This window comes from Peromyscus californicus, unplaced genomic scaffold (assembly GCF_007827085.1).
Source record: "Peromyscus californicus insignis strain IS unplaced genomic scaffold, ASM782708v3 Scaffold_23__1_contigs__length_62951481, whole genome shotgun sequence".
NCBI classification, from domain to species: Eukaryota; Metazoa; Chordata; class Mammalia; order Rodentia; family Cricetidae; genus Peromyscus; species Peromyscus californicus.
In genome coordinates this window covers 54,841,217-54,860,465 of record NW_026294534.1, presented here as the reverse complement: position 1 = coordinate 54,860,465, position 19,249 = coordinate 54,841,217, and the positions used below count along the sequence as shown (strand labels likewise).

Sequence of the window (19,249 nt, the reverse complement as noted above, 5' to 3'; positions counted from 1 at the left end):
CAACCAGAATAAGAATCCATTTCAGATCTTTCAACTGTCTGTACTCCTCCATCCAAAGTCAGTGGTTTCCGATGTTATGTGAAACGCATAATTACATAAAACAAGCATAATATTGGGGCTGCAGAGATGGCTAACTAGTTAAGAACACTGGCTGTTCTTCCAAAGGACCTGGGTTTGATTCCCAGCACCCACATGGCCATCTCACAACTGTAACTCTAGTTCCAGGAAATCTGACACCCTCCCACAAACACCAATGTGCACAAAATACAAAAATAAGAATAAATAAAATCATTAAAATATATATAAAAGATAAAACAAGCTTAAAATATGTCATTCATCTTAAGTACTTCTCCATTACTAGGAGGCTTAACAAAGCATAAACCAATTTACAGAATTATAGAAAATTCATCTTATGTGTATCTAACATTATACTTCAGAAATGATATGAATTATTTATAATGAATTAGCCTCAAATTCTATTGAGTTTTATTTGTATGCAATCTATTACCAGTTTGGTAACTCTGTCACATAGATATGATTAGATATCAATTTACATTGATTGCTTTACTGAGTAATAATATGAAAATAAAAAAGAAAATTGTTTCTAAGAAGGGACAGAGTTCAGACTGACACATTTTTTTCTTCTATATATGTGACATTTATTTTTAAGTGTAACTGATCCATCATCAAGTACTTGTACTCGTAAAAGAGACTTGTTTTTTATGTACACACTTGTGTGTGTGTGGTTTGGCTTGCACTACGCCTAAGAGAGAAGCTTTGCCAGTTTATTTAGTAGTTAGCAAGAACTTGAAATTACTGGTTATTTGAATTATTTTTAGTTACTAAGATGTACCTCAGAAGAATTGATGAACTACTTCTATATCAAATGACACATAATACAACTGTCTAGCAGAAGCCAATTTTTTTCAGAGAACATTTAAAAACTGCAATGGACTTGTCTTGTAGGCTGAAGTTAGCAATTCTAGTTTTACCAGGGAGTGAGCTTGGATATTTAATATCTATGTTCATAATCAGTAATAGTCTGTTTCAACTGGCAGTTTTAATGAACAACTCATGATAAATCAAAAATACCCCCAAAGCCACGACACAAGCCTCATGTTAAAAACAAAACTTTGACCTAAATAAAATGAGTTTTCATTAAGGCAGCAATTACCTGAGATACCCTGAAAAGATGACAACTTTATTTTGCTCATGATTTTGGAGGTTTCAGTCCATGATCAGTTGGCCCCATTGCTTTGGGGCCTGAATTGAAACAGCACATCAGAAAGGCTGTATGTAGTAGAGAAAAATCACTCACCTTCTGCTCACGTTTTGAAAGGGTGTAGGAGGCAGGCACTGTGACATCATAATCCCCATCAGTGGCACATTACCAAGCCCTGAACTCCTAACATTATGGCCTAACTGATAAAGTTCCACAGCTCTTCAATAACAGCAAGCTAGAGACCAAGATTACAAGGGACTTTAGGGAATACTCAAGATCTGGTCCCAGAGCATCTGGAAAAGGTCAAGAATAGAGGCCCCAAGATCTCAGATGCAGGGTTTATCAGTGAGGCAAGATGCTTTTTAATGCTGCTTCCCAGAAGGAGAATAGAAGCAGGAGACTACTCTTGTGAGATAAGAATCTAGTCATATGTTTATAGTCTTTGGAAATAGTGAGGACACAGTTGAGACATGAGGAGCCACAATCTCCCAGAGAAACAAGTTGTGTAAAACACAGTTGACATGTCTGCCACAGCTAGAGTTTCTACTGCTGACAAAACACTCTGAACAAGGCAACCTGGTGAGGGAAGTACTTCTTTCAGTTTGTATGTCCATATCACAGCCCATCATGAAGGGAAATCTGGTCAGGAACCTGGAAGCAGGAACTGAAGGAACCACAGAGGAGTGTTGTTTACTGGTTTTCTTTTAATAGCTTGCTCAGCCCTCTTTCTTATTAACTCTAGGACTCCCTACCAATTTATAGAACCACCCACAGTGATCTGGGCCCTTCCACATCAATTATTAATCAAGAAAATGCCCTACAGATTTGCTTACAGGTAATCTTCTCCAGTGAAGTTCTTCCCACATAATTCTAGCTTGTGTCAAGTTAACAAAAAACCAACAGAATAATGCCTGATTCCACCTTTCTGAAATCTGAAAATTCACACATGTTTAGAGGTTAAAACACCAAAAATGGAGCTTATCTGAAAACCAGATGCTTACAGGTCTAGCAGTGGTGTGCATTTGGAATCTATGAATTCCCTAGAGGCAGCTATAGACATTCATGCATTGACAGTTGCCCAGAAGGGGAAAAAGTCTAAGGATGTAAGCAAGACACAGTTGTAACTGATTAGATTACAACAATTGGCCAACTCTTCATTCTATATTCCCTGCAAAGGAAATATTGACACTTCTTTGGAAGTGGATAAACCAAATGGATTATTTTTATATATGAATACAATAAAGAATAAGAAGAGACACTAAAAGGAGGTATACAATGTAGTCATTGACATTACTATACAAAAATTATCATTTTGAGTAATATGTTTCAGGTAATAAAGGAAAAGAAGCAGAAAATAGATAAACTGAGATCTATATAGAAGAATAAAATGTACCTTTGAAAATATGATAGAGCATCCATAGACAATCTTGACAATCCAAAGAACATATGTAGAAGGTGACTAAAAACCTAAACAAAAGGTCCAAGAAATACTCAAGTACTTGAGAATAGAATAAAGAAAAGTAAATAAACAAGTATACAAAGTGTGCTGGGTCTAACGAGTCAATCTACTACACATGAGCTGATATAACAAAAGGAGCCAATATACGCTATCCATGAAGAAATAACAGTCAAGAATTCAATTAATTTCTCTTGATATGTATGAAGATATGAACACACATGTTCAAGAAGCTCTGAATTCAAGGAGAATAGGTATAAAGAAAACTATACCTCACTGAAGGAACGTAAAGACAAATGAAAAAAAAATCTCAAAATCAGCCAACTACAAAGACTTATGACTTGCAAAGCAATAATAAGACTGGGTAGGTTTGCAGAGAGACTGAAAAGAATAACAAGTTAGTTTATTGAAAGGGAAGTATCACTGAGTATAGGTTGTGCCCATATTAAATATTCTTTAGAATTAGAGCTATGTAAAAATATTTTCAGTCATATAAATGAGAAAAAATTAATCAGCTGATTTTCAATAAAAAGGGTATTAAATAACAACTTTATAATTTGTCAGAGAAAAGTATCATAAATGAAAGGTTAAAGATATGCCACTGATTTTAAATGATAGATGATTAAAACAGATATCAAAAACTAAACACAATTATAAAATTACTTTTTAACTGAAGAATTAGAAATTTAAGTTATGGAGCTCACTGGGCATATTCATCAGACTTCTCTTCCTATGTTTTTCAAATCACTACCATACCTGAGTGCTGTGCTCCCCCAGTAAGAAAGGCCAGGCAGAGAGGATCAGAGGATCACTTGCATTTTGTGTTAAAAGAAATTGCTTCACAGAAGAGAGTTATGCTTGATGACATGATAAAGTCAAAATTGCTTATTTCCTATTAAGTTTAACATTTGGGCATGATATGATAAAGGAGGTGATTAATTAGTAATAAACAGAAGCACATTAAGATACAAAATGTGCTCAATGTACACTAAATCATTACCAATATATACTAAATATATACTAAATCAGTAATGGTCACTTCTAAAGAAATTGTCTCAAAATATCTATGATGGCTACTCTTGATTGTCAGTTTAACTAAACACAAGCCATCGGGCATCCCCATAAGGGACCTTTTTGATCAGAATTTTTGAAGTGGAAAAACACACCCTAAATGTGGGTGGCACCGTCTTGTGGCAGTCCCGATAAAAGGGCATCGAAGGAGGAAAGAAAGCAACTTGCTAGGGGCACATTTGCCTTCACTCTTGCTGGCGAGCGCATTTATCCCGTGTCATCTGCATTCTTAAACTGATATGCGAGCCAGCCTCTTCTGCATTCCAGGAAGACTGGAGACCAGCAGCAATTCAGATATCCTCCCCGTTTTCATTCCCAGATTTGAACTGCTGAGACATCCAGGAAGACGGATTGAACAATTCCTGGATTCTTGGCCCCTCCAAGAGTTGCCATTATTGGGACTACCCAGATCATGTCACATAAGCCAATCAAATAAATCTCCGTAAGTGTATATTCATTCTATCAGTTCTGTTCTTATAGAGAATACTGAATAACGCAGTGTCTTAAATTCTAAGTTTTTCTCTACTCTTTCACTAAAATGCATACCTGGGCTGGTGAGGTGGCTCAGTGGGTAATGCCAGTGACTGCTAAGCCTGGCAACCTGAGTTCAATCCCCAGGACTCCTATGGAGAAAGGAGAGAGCCATCTCCTGCAAGGTGTCTTCTGACCTCCCCAACTAAAACGTTGCCACATTTATGCACACGTGCGTGTGAACGCATACTCACGCACATATACACACAAATAAACGTAATTAAAAATAGACTTGCCAATATGTAAACAACACTGTAAATACTGACTTTTGCTCTTATTTTGTAATTGCAGAAGTAACTAAGATGCTAAAACTTTCCAATCATATTTGGCTAGCTAATATTCCTAGCAAACAATATCCACAACAGCATATATCATGTCTTTTGATCCATAAGCATATATATTTATGGAAAGACAACACGATAACCTTCTGATTAGGTTCAAACTACAAATTTGCCTGAAGGAAAGTGAAAGAAATTTTAAATCCTGGAGATGCTAAAGCATCTGCTAAATCAACAAGCTAGAAATATGAAAGCAAGCCTCCATTCAAAGTGCTGTGAACTCAGTCCTCCGCATCAGCTCCTCTTGGAAACTTTGCAGTATTCTGACATAATGTTTGGGAAGGGAGAAGACCCACCTTGAACACTGGTAGCATCATTCCATCAGGTTGGGGCCCAGATTAAATAAAAGGAAAAAAGAGAAGAAAGCCCCCTGAGCAGAAACATCGCCCTCTCTCCACTTCCTGTTGGATTGAGGTAATCAGCCATGTCAATAGTGCCCCGGCTGTGAGTCTCTCTAGCCACCATGCCTCCTTGACCGTGAGGGTCTTGTAGTCTTCTGTACTTGTGAGCCAAAATGAACCTCTGCTCACATAAGGTGCTTTTATCAAGTATTTGATCAAAGCAAGAGAAGAGTAATTAATACAGTGCTCTTCCCCATGGCGTCTGTGCATCACTAGCATCCGCTCTGGGCAACATGCTCTGTGTTTGTTGGTGTATGTAATAACTTCTTCCTCTTTTCCTTTTCTAGTTCAGAGTCTTTGTGTGGTAAGATAGCCAACACACTCATGAGTATATTAAAGAACTTTAGGGAAATAATCTCGAGTTCAAAGATACTATTTTGTCCTCTCTGTTTTTAAAAGTAATATTGTACTTTCTGTCACATGTGTAATATTCAGCTATGGGACACAAATTTGTAAAGACTTTCCTCACATATTCCACTACACTTGCAGTAAAATGCTGAAACATTTTCAGCGTTTTTTTGGCGGGAGGGAGGATGTAGTAAAATATTTTTAAGTAAAGTATTTTAAATGTGAAATATAATATATCTTAGTTTTATAATTTAATTAACCTGTTAATGGATAAATCTTATTTTTAAAGGCAGTATCATTTTTGAAAAATGAGTCAAATGTCATAAAACATTCTGCTTGTCATTGCAGGCTTGTCTGTTCAGACTTGTGTGTGTGTGTGTGTGTGTGTGTGTGTGTGTGTGTGTGTGTGTGTGTGTGTCTGCTTTAGGTCAATGTATATATTTGTATGTAGTCCCTTACAGAACAACATCAGCAGACCCCCTGTTTTCTGGGCTACTTTAAAGAGTGTTTGCTATCACACTACCCGAGGGAAACAGTCAACATGAGCAACAGGTATTCAGAAACACTATTGTAGAGTTCAGTATCCTTTACAGTACAGACAAAAAAAAATAAAGAAAAAAAATAAAGAAAACCTGTGAAGAAGCAGATCCCTTTGTGACAAAAGTCAAAACACAAACAATGCAATAAACATTCTTTTTTGAATTACAGACAAAAATGTTGCTGTCAATTTCAGGAGTCCTGGATAAGGCAAGCTCTCTTTGGTCAGATTATCTGTCTCTACACAGAGCTTCACATAATCAAACACTTTGTGCACCTCTCAGATGAGATGCACATGTAAAACCCAGAATGTGCTTTCCTCAATCAAAATAACACTCTGTGATAGCCTTCCTGGTTCTGTGACTCATATTTATAAATATGATGAGTCCTAGCAGCTCAGCTCTTTCTCCATTCCCAGTACACTCATTATTCCACATTTCTTATCATCTTTGCCTTGAAAGGAACTCAAACTATCAGAAGGGAAATCATTGATGAAGAAAATATGTTTTGATCCTCTGTCTTAGAAGGCTTTCATTAAGACCAGCTATCTTTAGAGAAAAAATAATAATCTAAAGGAAAGCATTAAGCCCGTTACAGACAATAATCCAGGAATGTGAATTAACTATTAAGTTTTTTAAACCCGTCTTATTACAAGGATAGGAAACCTGTTCTTTTACAAGTGTCAAGTTTTACTGATTTCTATCTTTATCACAAGGTGGTTGGTGCGAGGTTGGCATAAGCACAAGTGTTCCTATGGATATCACCATTTCCTTGTGATATGAAAATTGGACTCTTCCCAAACAGCGAGAATTCATAGACAAAGCATGTGTCCCCTGAGCAAGAAGCCAGCAAGCTTGGGTAGTGGTGTTCTGACGCACAGGGTGCTACTCTCAACTAAGGCACTCAAGCAGTTTCTGAATTGCTTCAAGAACACAAGCTACACCACAGTAAAGGTAGTGATGCTTAGCCTGTTTATCGGACAAATCTTTCCATAGTAACAAAAGAAATTGCCAAGAAAACCTGGCTGTGTCTAACTGCACCCTGGACCTGGCTCTGCTTCCATCCACAAACAATACCCCTAAGAAGCGCATCAGAAAGGAGAACAAAAACATCAAGAGCTATTCTCGGTAAGTTTGCCGTTTCCCCTGCACCACTTAGTATAAAACTTGGGCATCTCTCTGCTTTCACCATCCACTTCACTTCCTTGAGCTCCATAAGCCAGCTCCACAAGCCAGTTCCACACCTGGATAACTGCGACACTCACCCTTGAGCGCAGGACCCTTCCAGTGTCCAAAGTCCCAGCTCTCCACTTCCCCCTGCCGCAAGGAACACAGAGGTATCTCTCATCCAGCCCGGCTGGGGCAGGGAACCAGGACTAAACCCAACAGTTGCATAGAGTCTGTTTCAGGTTTGAGCGCATCCACATTAAACCCAAGACAAAGGCTGCACTCAGTCTTGCGCGCCCTTCCCAGAGTAACCGGTACTGGCTTTCTCTCTGAAGCCCACCCTAAGAGCGTTTGAGCCTGGGAAGTCATGGATAGGAATTGCTTTTAGAGGGGTGCGGCCAAGGGTGTAAACAGTGCTTACTTGTAATCCACCAAGAGAACTACCCCGGCAGCATCCGGCAGGGGAAGCCTAGCAGGAGAGCCTGCTCGGGCATCTTGGATACCCACCTCAGCAGGGGAACAGGACCTCCCACACGGAACCCACCTGGGCGAAGGCACCTGCTGCCTGCGCTCCAAGGTAGTGTTGCGCTAGGTCTTGCGCTCTGGAGCAGGGACAAGCCTCCCCACCACAAGCCAAAGAGAGTGTGGACTCTCAGCCCGAGGTTGATCAAATGGTCTTTGCAATCACTCACCAGAGAAGGTGAAGTAGCTCAGGCCGCCGGCAGGCTGCGCGCAGCCGGCATCCCAGGGTAGCAGCATCCTCCCATCCTTTGTCAGGGACTGGTGGTGCACTCCTCCTCAGCTCACAAACGTGCGGTCGGGTGGCAGGCAGCCCGGCTCTGGCTAGGCTCCCCAGCCCTCTTCCCTCCTCTGAGCCTCCTCCCCTCCTCTGTCCCCCTCCACCAGCGGCACTCACTGGGCTCCCATGATGTCATCCAGTGGAAATCTGCCATGCTCAAAAACTGGAATAATCCAGCGCTCACGCGGGGAAAGCAGAACAGGCGGAAGACGCAGCAGAGGTTTTAGGAGTTCCCAGAACGCAATGTGGACCTGGCTTTTTAGCTAGAGTCAAGGACAGGGGAGAGCAGGGACTTCGGAAAAGGGAGGGGGGACCGCACAGTGATGACAGAGCCTAGAAAAAGACAGTGTTTTCTGCTTTGATGATTCTTGAGTCACTATCTAAATTAGTGGCAAAAGGCAAGGGTAAGGAGAAAGTTTTGTTGTCGTTTTTGTTGGTGGTGTCCTTTTTTTGACTTCTCGGGAGCCACGTTTCTGTGATGGTCCTTGTGATGCTGCGAGGCCGGAGAAGAAAGAGAACCTCCAGGAACATTGGAGCCCCGGTCTCAGCAGAAAGTTCCGGGTATCTTGTCAGTTCCTGCCTTGGCAACGTGCAGCGAAAGTGAAGAGGTGATAAGGGGTGGATGATCTATGACATGTACACTGTAAGACTGCTGCTCTGGGATCGGAAACTATCAGAATTCCTAGCTAACTCTGCCAGGCTCTCCTCTTCTACAATACCAAATACTAGCAGACATCCTAGGGCTGCCTCGCTGGCTTCCGCAAGGGCTGCCATCCAGGAGGAAACAAGTGATAGAACGTTTAATAAAAGGTGTGATGCCAGCTCCTATGGTTTACTGCTCTTCCTAATACTCATAGAAGTCCTATTAGAGGAATCAGACCAAGTACTAAAGCCCCCTGGTACTAGAGAGTGTTTAAGGGCGCTTCCAGTTCTTTCGTGGGACCTAGGTTCAGATTCCTAGGCCCCACACCACAAGACTAACTATTCTCTATGACTCCAGGCCCCAGGGATCCAGTGCCCTCTTTTGGCCTCTGCAAGCACCTGAGCACACATGGTTCACAAACACAAACTCAGGTTATAAACAATATACACATAAAATAAAATAATAACTCCTAACAAGACAGACAAACACCAGGCCCCAGCATCCCAGGAACCTGTTGACTTCCCCAGGATGACCGGCCACTTCTCATCCCCAGAAGAGGTTGGGCGACAACAACAGTCAATGCCAACAGTAGAAGTGTGCTTCCACTGCCTGAGAACAGCATCTAGCCTCTGTTCTGTAGAGCTACACCTGCTGGGGTAGCCTTCATTACAAATGTGGGTGCAATTAAAAACTCAGTGTCTTTTGTAAAGAGAAAGAGGACGACTCCACAAAGGAGTAACTGTAGCAACAACACTGAAGCCTGGTCACCATATTAGATAAGTATATTATTCAGGCATTATGAAATTGTGAAATCCAGTATGACTTCCCCCAGGAAAAGATCATAAAAGCCAGACTGAGGTTGGAGCAGTAGCTCAGTAGTTACAGGCACTTACTGCTCTGGCAAAGGACCTGCTTCAGTTCCCAACACTCACAACCACCTGCAACTCCAGCTCCAGGGTACCCAGTGACCTCTTCTGACCTCCAGAGGTACTAGGTATTCACATGTGTACATGCATACATGCAAACAAAGCACTCATACACACCAAAGAAGAACAATCTTTAAAAAAAAATCAGAATTCATTTTAAATAAAATATTCAAAAGGTTGTGATGCATATAGTTTGGAAATAAATTAAGTCTAAAAGTCACTTCGTCATTTGCAAATTATAATGTTTTAGATACAGTAGGTATCTTTAACATTATTCATATGTATTATAGCTATATCCATTGAATACTTTGCTAATATCCCTACCTTCTTAATATAAGATTATTAATTCTTCAGGAATTTTCAACATCAATAATAAGCACCTTACTCACCCCTTCCAACTCTCCCTAGATCCCATGCAACTTCCCTTCTCAGCTTCATGGTCTCTTTTCAAATATCCAACTAACTATAATTTGTACTGCCAATATACTTAGGGGTAAGGAGTTGGCCAATGGAGCATGGCCAACATACCAGAGATCACACCCCTAAAGAAAATTGACTTTCTCTTTTCTATTAGCCATCAGCTGTCAATAACTCCTCAGCTAAAGATGGAGGCCCATGTGCGCTTCTCTAATCTTGCTGGAATGCTGACTGTCTTGGTCTTGTCTATGTTTTGTGCAGGCAATCACAGCTGCTATCCATTCACAAGTACAATAATCCAGACATGTCCATTAAACACTGTTTTGCTCTGGTCTTCCCCGATCCCTGGCTCTCAAAATCTTTTCACCAACTGTTTCATGAGATACTGTGAACACTGAGTGGAGGGTATGTAATATAAATATGTCCCATTTATGACTGAGCTCTCCACAGATAGTTGTTCCCTGTGCTTTGACCAGCTGTGACTCTCTGGGTAACCACTGTCCACTGAACAAACATGTTTCTCTAATAAGGACTGAGAGCTTCACTAATCTATGGCACAGAGATGCAGATTTAGAAAGCAGTTTGATACTGTGTCTACTTAGCAAAATACTAGTAGTGGGCTTGCTCCTATGGCTTAGGTTCTTGACCAGGTTTATAGTACCAATAATGAGTTTATGCTTAAAGAGCTTCTAAATCCCATTAGAAAGCAGTTAGTTACTCCCATAATATGTGTGCCACTATTATACTCATGGGTATGTTTTGCCAGGAGGATCATTATTTAGCTCATAGAGCTCACAGCTGGATAAGACTGTTGTTGACTCTCCTCACTCTGCAGCCTGCATAGCCCCTTCTGGGAAATGAGCTTTCACGTCAATGTCAGCTTGATTTCCTCAAGCCCTGTGACCAAAGTGTAAGATTTCTTTATCAATAGGGCCTTCCCTACCATCGTGTTCCGGTGGGCAATCAAGAGCAGTGGCAACGGCCTATATTGTTTTGGGGGGTCTCTTGGATTCTTCTGATCAACAACTTTGAGGGAACAGATCTGAAACCTGGTATGGGACATTTTTGTCAGCCGTATTTTATTTAAACCAAGTGTGATGGTGCATGCCAGTAGCTCCAGCAATAATAGTGTAGAGGCAGGAGGATGGCAAGGTCAATTTGTGTTATATGGCAAGTTCTAAACTCAGTTACGTAGTGAGACTGATTCAAAAAGTCAAAAAGAAAAAAGAGTCCACTTTATTAGTGTTTTAAGATACTTTTACCTAAATGAATGGCTAAAAACTACCAAAATAAAATATTCAATTGTTAGATCAAAAAATTCAGAAGTATTACAATTCTTTTAAAAGTTTATATCTTAAATCCCATTTTATAATCCTAATCTTGTTTAAATGATGAATATATTAAGCCTTAACACTGAAGATTCAGAGTGGCTGTATTAACTCGGCCTCCATTTTTTATGCTCTGCTACACTGTTTCCATGATGATATGTGATTTTCTTCACAAAATAAGCCAGTGATTTGGTAGTCAAAAAAGACAGAAGAGAGAGAGAGAGAGAGAGAGAGAGAGAGAGAGAGAGAGAGAGAGAGAGAGAGAGAGAATACTTTTCATTGTATCTTCATGTCTTCGACCAAATATAAACTTTTCATGCTTTGGTTTAATTTACTTAATAGACTAAATTAAAGCCAGTAATTTTTGAAGCAAGTTTTTCAGGGGAAGATACTGATCAGTGGGTGAAATATTTGCTGTATTTGACCTGAGTTCAAGTCGCAGAATCCACATAACACCAGGTATAGTAATGGATCTCTATAATCTCAGTGTTCTTACAGCAAGACAGAGACTCCCTGAAAGTTCTCAGGCCAGCTAGCCTGGTATACATGGTAAGAAACAATAAAGAGACCCTGTCTCAAACAAGATAAACATGAAACTGACACTGTATGTTACCTTAGACTTCCACATGCTCACCATGGTACACGCACACCCATATACATACATGAGCACATATGTACCATGGTATGGCTTTACCGACTTATTTATTTATTTATTTATTTATTTATTTATTTATTTATATTTATAATTATAATATAATAAATAAAATTAGAAATGATATTACAAAACTCATGTAATGTGCCAAATGTGTGTAGCAGTGATTATATGCATTAGTCTGTTTTATCTTCAATTTACTACATGCTGTGGTGATCTTATTAACTTCCTTAAACACATGGTAAAAGAGACTTAAAAGAGTCGCTAACATTGTCCAGGGAGCTAAACCAGCAACAAGTCAGATCTAAGACTTGACTCTATCAATCCACTCATCTTGTGCCTGTCTTCAGAACAATGGCTCTTAGATATGTTTTCTCTGAAAAAAAAGAAATGAGAGCACAGTGGTCTATACCTCTGTCATGATCAATGCTGTCAACTTGACAGGCTCTGGAGTTACTAGGTGACAAGCATACCTATGTGAGGCATTATCTGGATTAGGTTATTTAGATGGGAAGACTTGTCCACTGTGGGTCTCCTAAAAATGAGGAAGTCAGCAGAGCACAAAATGTGCTTACCCCCCTCCCTTCTTCCCCTCCCCCTCTCTTTGGCTTGCTAACAGGAAGCTAAGTGAGCAGCTGCACCAAGCTCCTGCTGACATATCCTCCCCTCCATGATGAACTGTACCCTCAAACAGTCAAGGATTTAGTCATAGCAATGATACAAGTAACTAATACAATATCCACATCTACATATTTATATATTATGTTTATATTCTATTTGCTGAATAGTTTGCTTTGGTGAACTTTTCCATCAGTGACTAAATTTATCACTAATTTTATTTTCACCATGAAATATTTCCAGAGTTACTTATGAAGAGAAAGAATTTGAGGATACTAAATTAATTTTACTTTTTAGTCCATCCTTATACTTGGACATAAAACAGGATACACTGATTTTTGCACCTAGCAAGAAACTATTAAAAAATAAATATTTTTTAAAGCCCATAAATAATAAATTTAAAGAAGGACAAACACTACTTCAGAAAGTACCTTCTCTACACTTGATCCTTCAGGGGTTCTAGGAAGGCAAACTGTATCTGTGAATATTGACAAAGAAGGTTGACCATTTTACACATTACATCCCAGGAGCCCATGTGTTTATCATGGAAATTAGTATTCTTTGGGCACGAATGTATGGCCAACATTCATTAAACAAAAAAGATTCAGTGCAGATACTTTTTCAAAACCTTTTTTTAATCTTACCTCTTTTGATAATTGGCTGTTTAGCAACTCTGTTAACAAGAATTAATTTGAATAGATTGGCAAAAAAGGTTAAAAGGCACACATGATTAGTCCTTCAAGATTTGCTGTTAATTTAGAGTTTTACACTAATTTCTCATTTATAAAAACAAACAACTTTTTAAATAATGAAAATCTTCACATTTGTATGATATGCTAATAGATGCAAATGTTCTTCTGATCTAAATACTATTATTTTGACTTAAGCTCCAGAATATATATCTGTAACTGTTACTAATATCAGTGATATTAACAGGACGGGAGCATCTATCTAATGGCTGCAAGCTCACCTTCCTGATGTTCCACCAGCTGTGCTGGTCACCAGCACTAGCACAAAATAGAAATGGCCATTTATGAATTGTTTTTGTTTGGCAGTAGAAAAAAAGGATGAAGAATTATTCTCTTCAGAAAGAAGAACTCACATTTTAAAAGAGACACATTGCTTGTGGAAAGAAAAAGATTTCTGTGTAGTTACAGCCAGCAATGAATGAAGGTATTTGAAGTTTTTCCTAAAATAAAAGAAACTGAACAATAGAAGCATTGAGTGCTTTATAGCCTGCATCAGTTGTTCAGTCTGTAGGTTAAGATTTTTTCTTAATCTGATGCTCAGTCTACTTGCCTATAATAATATCACTCATGATTTATCCTCAGTATTTCTACCTATATCTTACCATGTATGTTTTCACAAATTGCTTTAATTACCTTGGTTGATCTCATTCATACTTGTGGAATTAAGGCTAACGTGGAATCAAACGTAACATGATCAGTCATGTGTGTGTATAGCAGACTTCTTTCCAAGAATGGTATCTTCTTAACAATCATCAGGGAAATCCCCGGAAATGTGTTTTCTGAGAAAAGTCTCTAACAGATAGTCCTTATTTTTCAAGTGGACTCTAAAACTCCAGAATGCTTCAACTTTGCTTCTGAGCTGATGGTCTTAATGACACCCTCACGTCTTAAGTAATTCATTTAACTATGCCACCTCTCCTCTCTCATTCTCACTTTGGAGAAGTTATGAGAAAAGAAAATGGAGTGGAAATGGGACATAAAGTTCATGTGAAAATGCTAACTGTTCTACACAGGGCTTCCTGATCTAAGTCTTGTATAGCATACATACACATACATATACTCTGTGTGTGTGTGTGTGTGTGTGTGTGTGTGTGTGTGTGTGTGTGTGTGTGTGTGTGTCTAGAAACCTAGGGCAAGAAACAAGAGAAGAGGGGGAAAAGAAAAGGACAGAATCGATTCTGTTAAGGATCTTTCCTACTTCTGGAGACATAAAAACATAGTCCTGAAAGAATGCCCTTAGAAAAGTTTCTAATCCCAATAAGACACAGGTACAAGGTAAAAGATGAAAATATGGGGAACTTTAATTGAGTATAGAGGATAATATAAAGAGAAAGGAGGGAGAAATAAATAATAGATGCATTTTTAAAGGCCATAGGGAAACATTATTTTACAAGCTTATTTAAAAGTACATATTTGTGTGTGTGTGTGTGTGTGTGTGTGTGTGTGTGTGTGTGTGTGTGCGTGCGTGTGTTTTATACAAGTTGATACCATGATATTGCCATTGCTCTTGGATACCTCCAAGAATGTGCGAATAAGGCCCTATTGTGAAGATACCACACACTTTGGGCATGGGACTGGAAGGCACTGAGTTGGAGCTGACCTAGAAGGGTCCTCCTTGAAGTTGACTCTCACAGTACTGGAAGATGCTAGGCAAGCTGCCAAGGGGGGGGGGGGGGGAACAATCAAGAGTCCTATCCAGACATAAATCCAATAAACTACAACCATGACTGCCCCCAGTAAACTATTTCCAATGGTGCAATAGTGACATTTTTATCTTGAGAACAATCAACAAGTGTCTAATGGGATGTAAACACCATTCAGTGGAGGGAGTTCATGACTTATACTGTAAACTGAGCCAACTATCAGTAGTTGGAGAGGTCACAGACCCTAGAGGAGAATATATTACTTCCATTTTCCTAAACCAATACAATTTCTAACTGTACTCTATAAACTTAGTCTTACATCCAAAGATCTGAATAGCTTTCACCCCATCGAAGAAACTTCTTTTAGCAACAGATAGAGACTATTAAAGCGATCCATAACTGGTCAAAATGCAGAGAATAAGTAAATTCGGAGTGCCCAGCCCGAACTGATACATCTACAACACAACTTTTACACCTAAGACTTGGGAAAAGTGGCCTAAGTGTGAGATAAAAAAAGATGACCAAGATGCCTACTGTAAAATCATGTCTTCTAGAAATGACGAGGATGCTGAGCCCATGAAATCTCAACAATTTGAGATTTGTATCCTACTGAAAGCAAACTCAGTAGACTTGCATCCTATTGAAATAATCAATCTCCCCTTTTAAATGTACAAATATTTCAAATTATTTTATTATAATTAATTGAATCGTGGAAATGGTGTCATTGTGATTTTCAATCAAACACTGTTTCATGTGTATTAATGGAGTCCTGTCGTGTGTGAGAGGTAGATCACACACCATGGCCTTTGCATTCCTTTCCATGAAAATTTCTAGAATAATTCACCCTTTTCCTTACCCACGGCCATTGCTGTTATTTTGAGACTTTTCATCTTCTGCTGGCTATTCTGTTCGCCCCCATCAGACTTATTTTCTAATCTCTGGGTTTCTCGGTGATCCAGAAAAATGACTGGTGGGGGGCAGAGGTGTATAACCTTATTCTGTGGCATCTAGTTTGGTTTGGTTTGAATAAAACAAAAAGATGTGGAGGGTGAGAACAATAAATCCAGCTTCTATTTTCTACAATTAGACCTCACAATCGTAGTTTCCTCCTCAGGTTCTGACAGGCTGAGGTGGTTCATGACTTTCCAATATTTCTACAGCTAACCAGTTCCTTACTTAACTATATGTTCATCTCAGGAAATATTTTATTTATTAACACACCCTTCAATAAACTCCAGAAAATTGGGCCCTCTCCTAGCAAAACACAGAATAATATATTGCCCTATTCTAACCATTGGAATTGTCTATAAGAGACTATATGTCTATAGCCTGTCCTTGGCCTTCATTGCAAAACCTCCTCAACCAAGGACAGAATCTCCTCCAAAATACAAACACGATGATGTCACATTCCTGAGCAAAATCCTCTACACATATGTGACAATTGTGTAGTTTTGTTTTCTTGTGGGACTCCTAACAATGGGAGCAGGAGCTGTCTCTGACTTTTTTGCTGGCTTTTGGGACCCTACACCTCACACTGGATTGCCTTGTCCAGCCTTAATAAAAGGGAAGGTGCTTAGTCTTACTGCAGCTTGATATACCCTGTTTTGTTGATACCCATGGGAGGGCTCCTCTTTTCTTAATAGAAATGGAGGAGGAGTGGATGGGGGACAGAGGGGAGGTGGTGGGGAGGGATGGGTAGGAGAGGAGGGAAGGGAAACTGATGTCAGGATATAAAAATAATATATATTTTTTTAAATCTCATGGCACCTCATCACCATAGCAGCAGTTCCTGATCTGAGTAGTTTCAAATGGTCTGCAGATCCTTACACTCACACACAGGAGAGAGAGAGAGAGAGAAGAGAGAGAGAGAGAGAGAGAGAGAGAGAGAGAGAGAGAGAGAGAGAGAGAGAGAGAAGAGAAGAAAAGAGAAGAGAAGAGAAGAGAAGAGAGAGAGAGAGGAGAGAGAGAGAGAGAGAAGAGAGAGAGAGGTGTGAATGTTTTGTATGTGCATATACAAATATTTTTTAATTTTGACTCTGTGATTACTTTAGCTTAACTCCTGAATACTGGAGCTGGAGAAATGCCTCAGTGGTTAAGAGCATGGGCTGCTCATCCAGAAGACTCAGGTTTTGTTCCTAGAATCTACATAGCCATCTGTAACTCGAGTTTTAGGGGACCTGATGCCCTCTTCTGGCCTCCATGGGCACCCGACAAGTGGTGCATAGACACATGAAATAAAAATTAATAAATCTTTAAAACTAAATTAACTGCTGGACATTGACAGTACCCCTGGCTTCAAATTGACTTCATCACAATATGTTTTTCCTCAGTTGCATATTAAAATAACATTCATATTCAAAAGATCAAATCCAGACTGTCTTCTAGCTTTCCAGTTTATTCTTCTATTGCTTAATTGTATGCACTTACATTTAATCTAAGAGTCACAGTCGGAATTATAATTTCAGGTGCTTCTCCTAATTCTGAACTATATTCATCCATACTTATTAATGCTTTAATAATGAACTCTCTTTTGTTCTATAATAAAATATCCTACTAAAACCAATAAGCTAGAGTTTTAGTACTTTATATGTGTTATCTTAGTTAATACCTATTATAGTCTCTGAAGTGAAGGTAGAGAGGTTGTACACAGTCAAAACTTAAGATGTGAAATATGGCCAGACTTCAAAACTATATCTTTAATACTCAAATAGGATTATAGTTCAGGCATGACATTCTCTTTATAAAACTTCCTCATGGGACTGAATATAATAGTTCAAGTTCTTAGGAGCACTTGCTGCCAAACACAAGCCCTGAGTTCATATCTCAACACCTACATAACAAGCCAGGTGTGGTCTCACAGGTGCCAGTAACCCTGGTGTTGTGAGGGGCTGTGACAGGAGTTCACTGTGGCTTGCTGGCTTCCAGCCTAGCTGAAAAAAATTGTGAGCTCTGGATCCAGGGAAAGTCCCTTTCTCAAACAAATAGGGATGAGGGATGATAGAGGAGAACACCCAATGTCCTCTTCTGGTCTCTTTATGCCCACAGCCACACATGTACACACACAGTCACATGCACCTATAACATGCACACAGTCTCTCCTCTCTCTCTCTCTCTCTCTCTCTCTCTCTCTCTCTCTCTCTCTCTCTCTCTCTCTCTCTCACACACACACACACACACACACACACACACACACACACACACATACACACACACACACACATACACACACACACACGTATACATAATTACATGCACCTATAACACACACACATGGACACACACAGTCATGTACACCTATAACATACACACATACATGCGCACATGCATGCGCGCGCACACACACACACTTTCAAACATGGACTCTACTTTCTAGTACCATGTCACTTTGTACTAACCTACTCATACTCTACTGTCATGATTTACTTACCTGCCTTACTGTGTGACATGTAAGGATAGATTCTCCTTCCTTCCTTTCATCCTTCCTCCCTTCCAATGCAGTCTTGTCTGAAAACTCCTGGGCTGAAGTGATCTTCCTACTCAAGCCTCCCAGCAACTGGGACAATAGCACACATGTACTTTTTTTGTTTTATTTTGTTTTGTGAGACAGGGTTTCTCTGTGTAGCCCTGACTGTCCTGGAACTCACTCTGTAGACCAGGCTGGCCTCGGACTCACAGAAATCAGCCTGCTTCTGCCTCCGAGTGCTGGGATTAAAGGTGTGTGCCACCACAGCCTGGCACCTGGCTACTTTTGATATTATAAGAATATAAAGAATGTCTGCATATTAAATGTAGAATTATTATTAATACATTTTAAAGGAATGATATTGTTTTAATAGTAAATTGAAACAATGTAACACTATTTCTATTAAGTGTCCATTTTCTCTCTACTCCTGTCCCAAAGTTGGATCATTTATATAATATGTCATCAGGCTTTATCAGAGCACTATTTTCTGGTTTCTACCTTGTCTTAATTACACAATAATGATTAACTCGCCATATGTGCAAAGAAAACTCACTTCTCCCCTTTAACTTTAATTGAATTAATACACATGGAAGTGTTGACAGTGCTTAAAATGTTTGCAACCAATATCATACCTTATAAATTAGCTCCACAATTGTGATTGATATATTGTGCACCCCAATAAACTTATCTGGGGGTCAGAGAACAGAGCAGCCATAATATTAAACATAGAGTTTAGACAGTGGTAGCACATGCTTTTAATCCTAGCATTCCAGAGGCAGAGATCCATGTGGATCTCTGTGAGTTCAAGGCCACCCTGGATATAGTCAGGCATGGTGACTCACGCCTTTAATCCCAGCAATTGATGGCAGAAAGCAGAAAGGTATATAAGGTGTGAGGACCAGGAACTAGAGCTGGTTAAGCTTTTAGGCTTTTGAGCAGCA

The 19,249-nt window shown here is 39.5% G+C and overlaps 1 protein-coding gene across 4 annotated transcripts in view; it reads right to left on the bottom strand.

Moving 5' to 3' along the window:
• Marchf1 (membrane associated ring-CH-type finger 1) overlaps positions 1–7,945 on the bottom strand; it is a 780,423-nt gene extending 772,478 nt beyond the window's left edge. For 3 of the 4 annotated variants that reach the window (XM_052752369.1, XM_052752365.1, XM_052752371.1), the window contains exon 1: positions 7,763–7,945. The gene's annotated coding sequence lies outside the window, so the exon portion shown is untranslated. Of the gene's footprint in view, positions 1–7,168; positions 7,192–7,762 lie in introns of those variants that run through there. The other variant, XM_052752367.1, reaches the window with a different exon arrangement.
• Between the last annotated feature and the right edge of the window lie 11,304 nt (positions 7,946–19,249).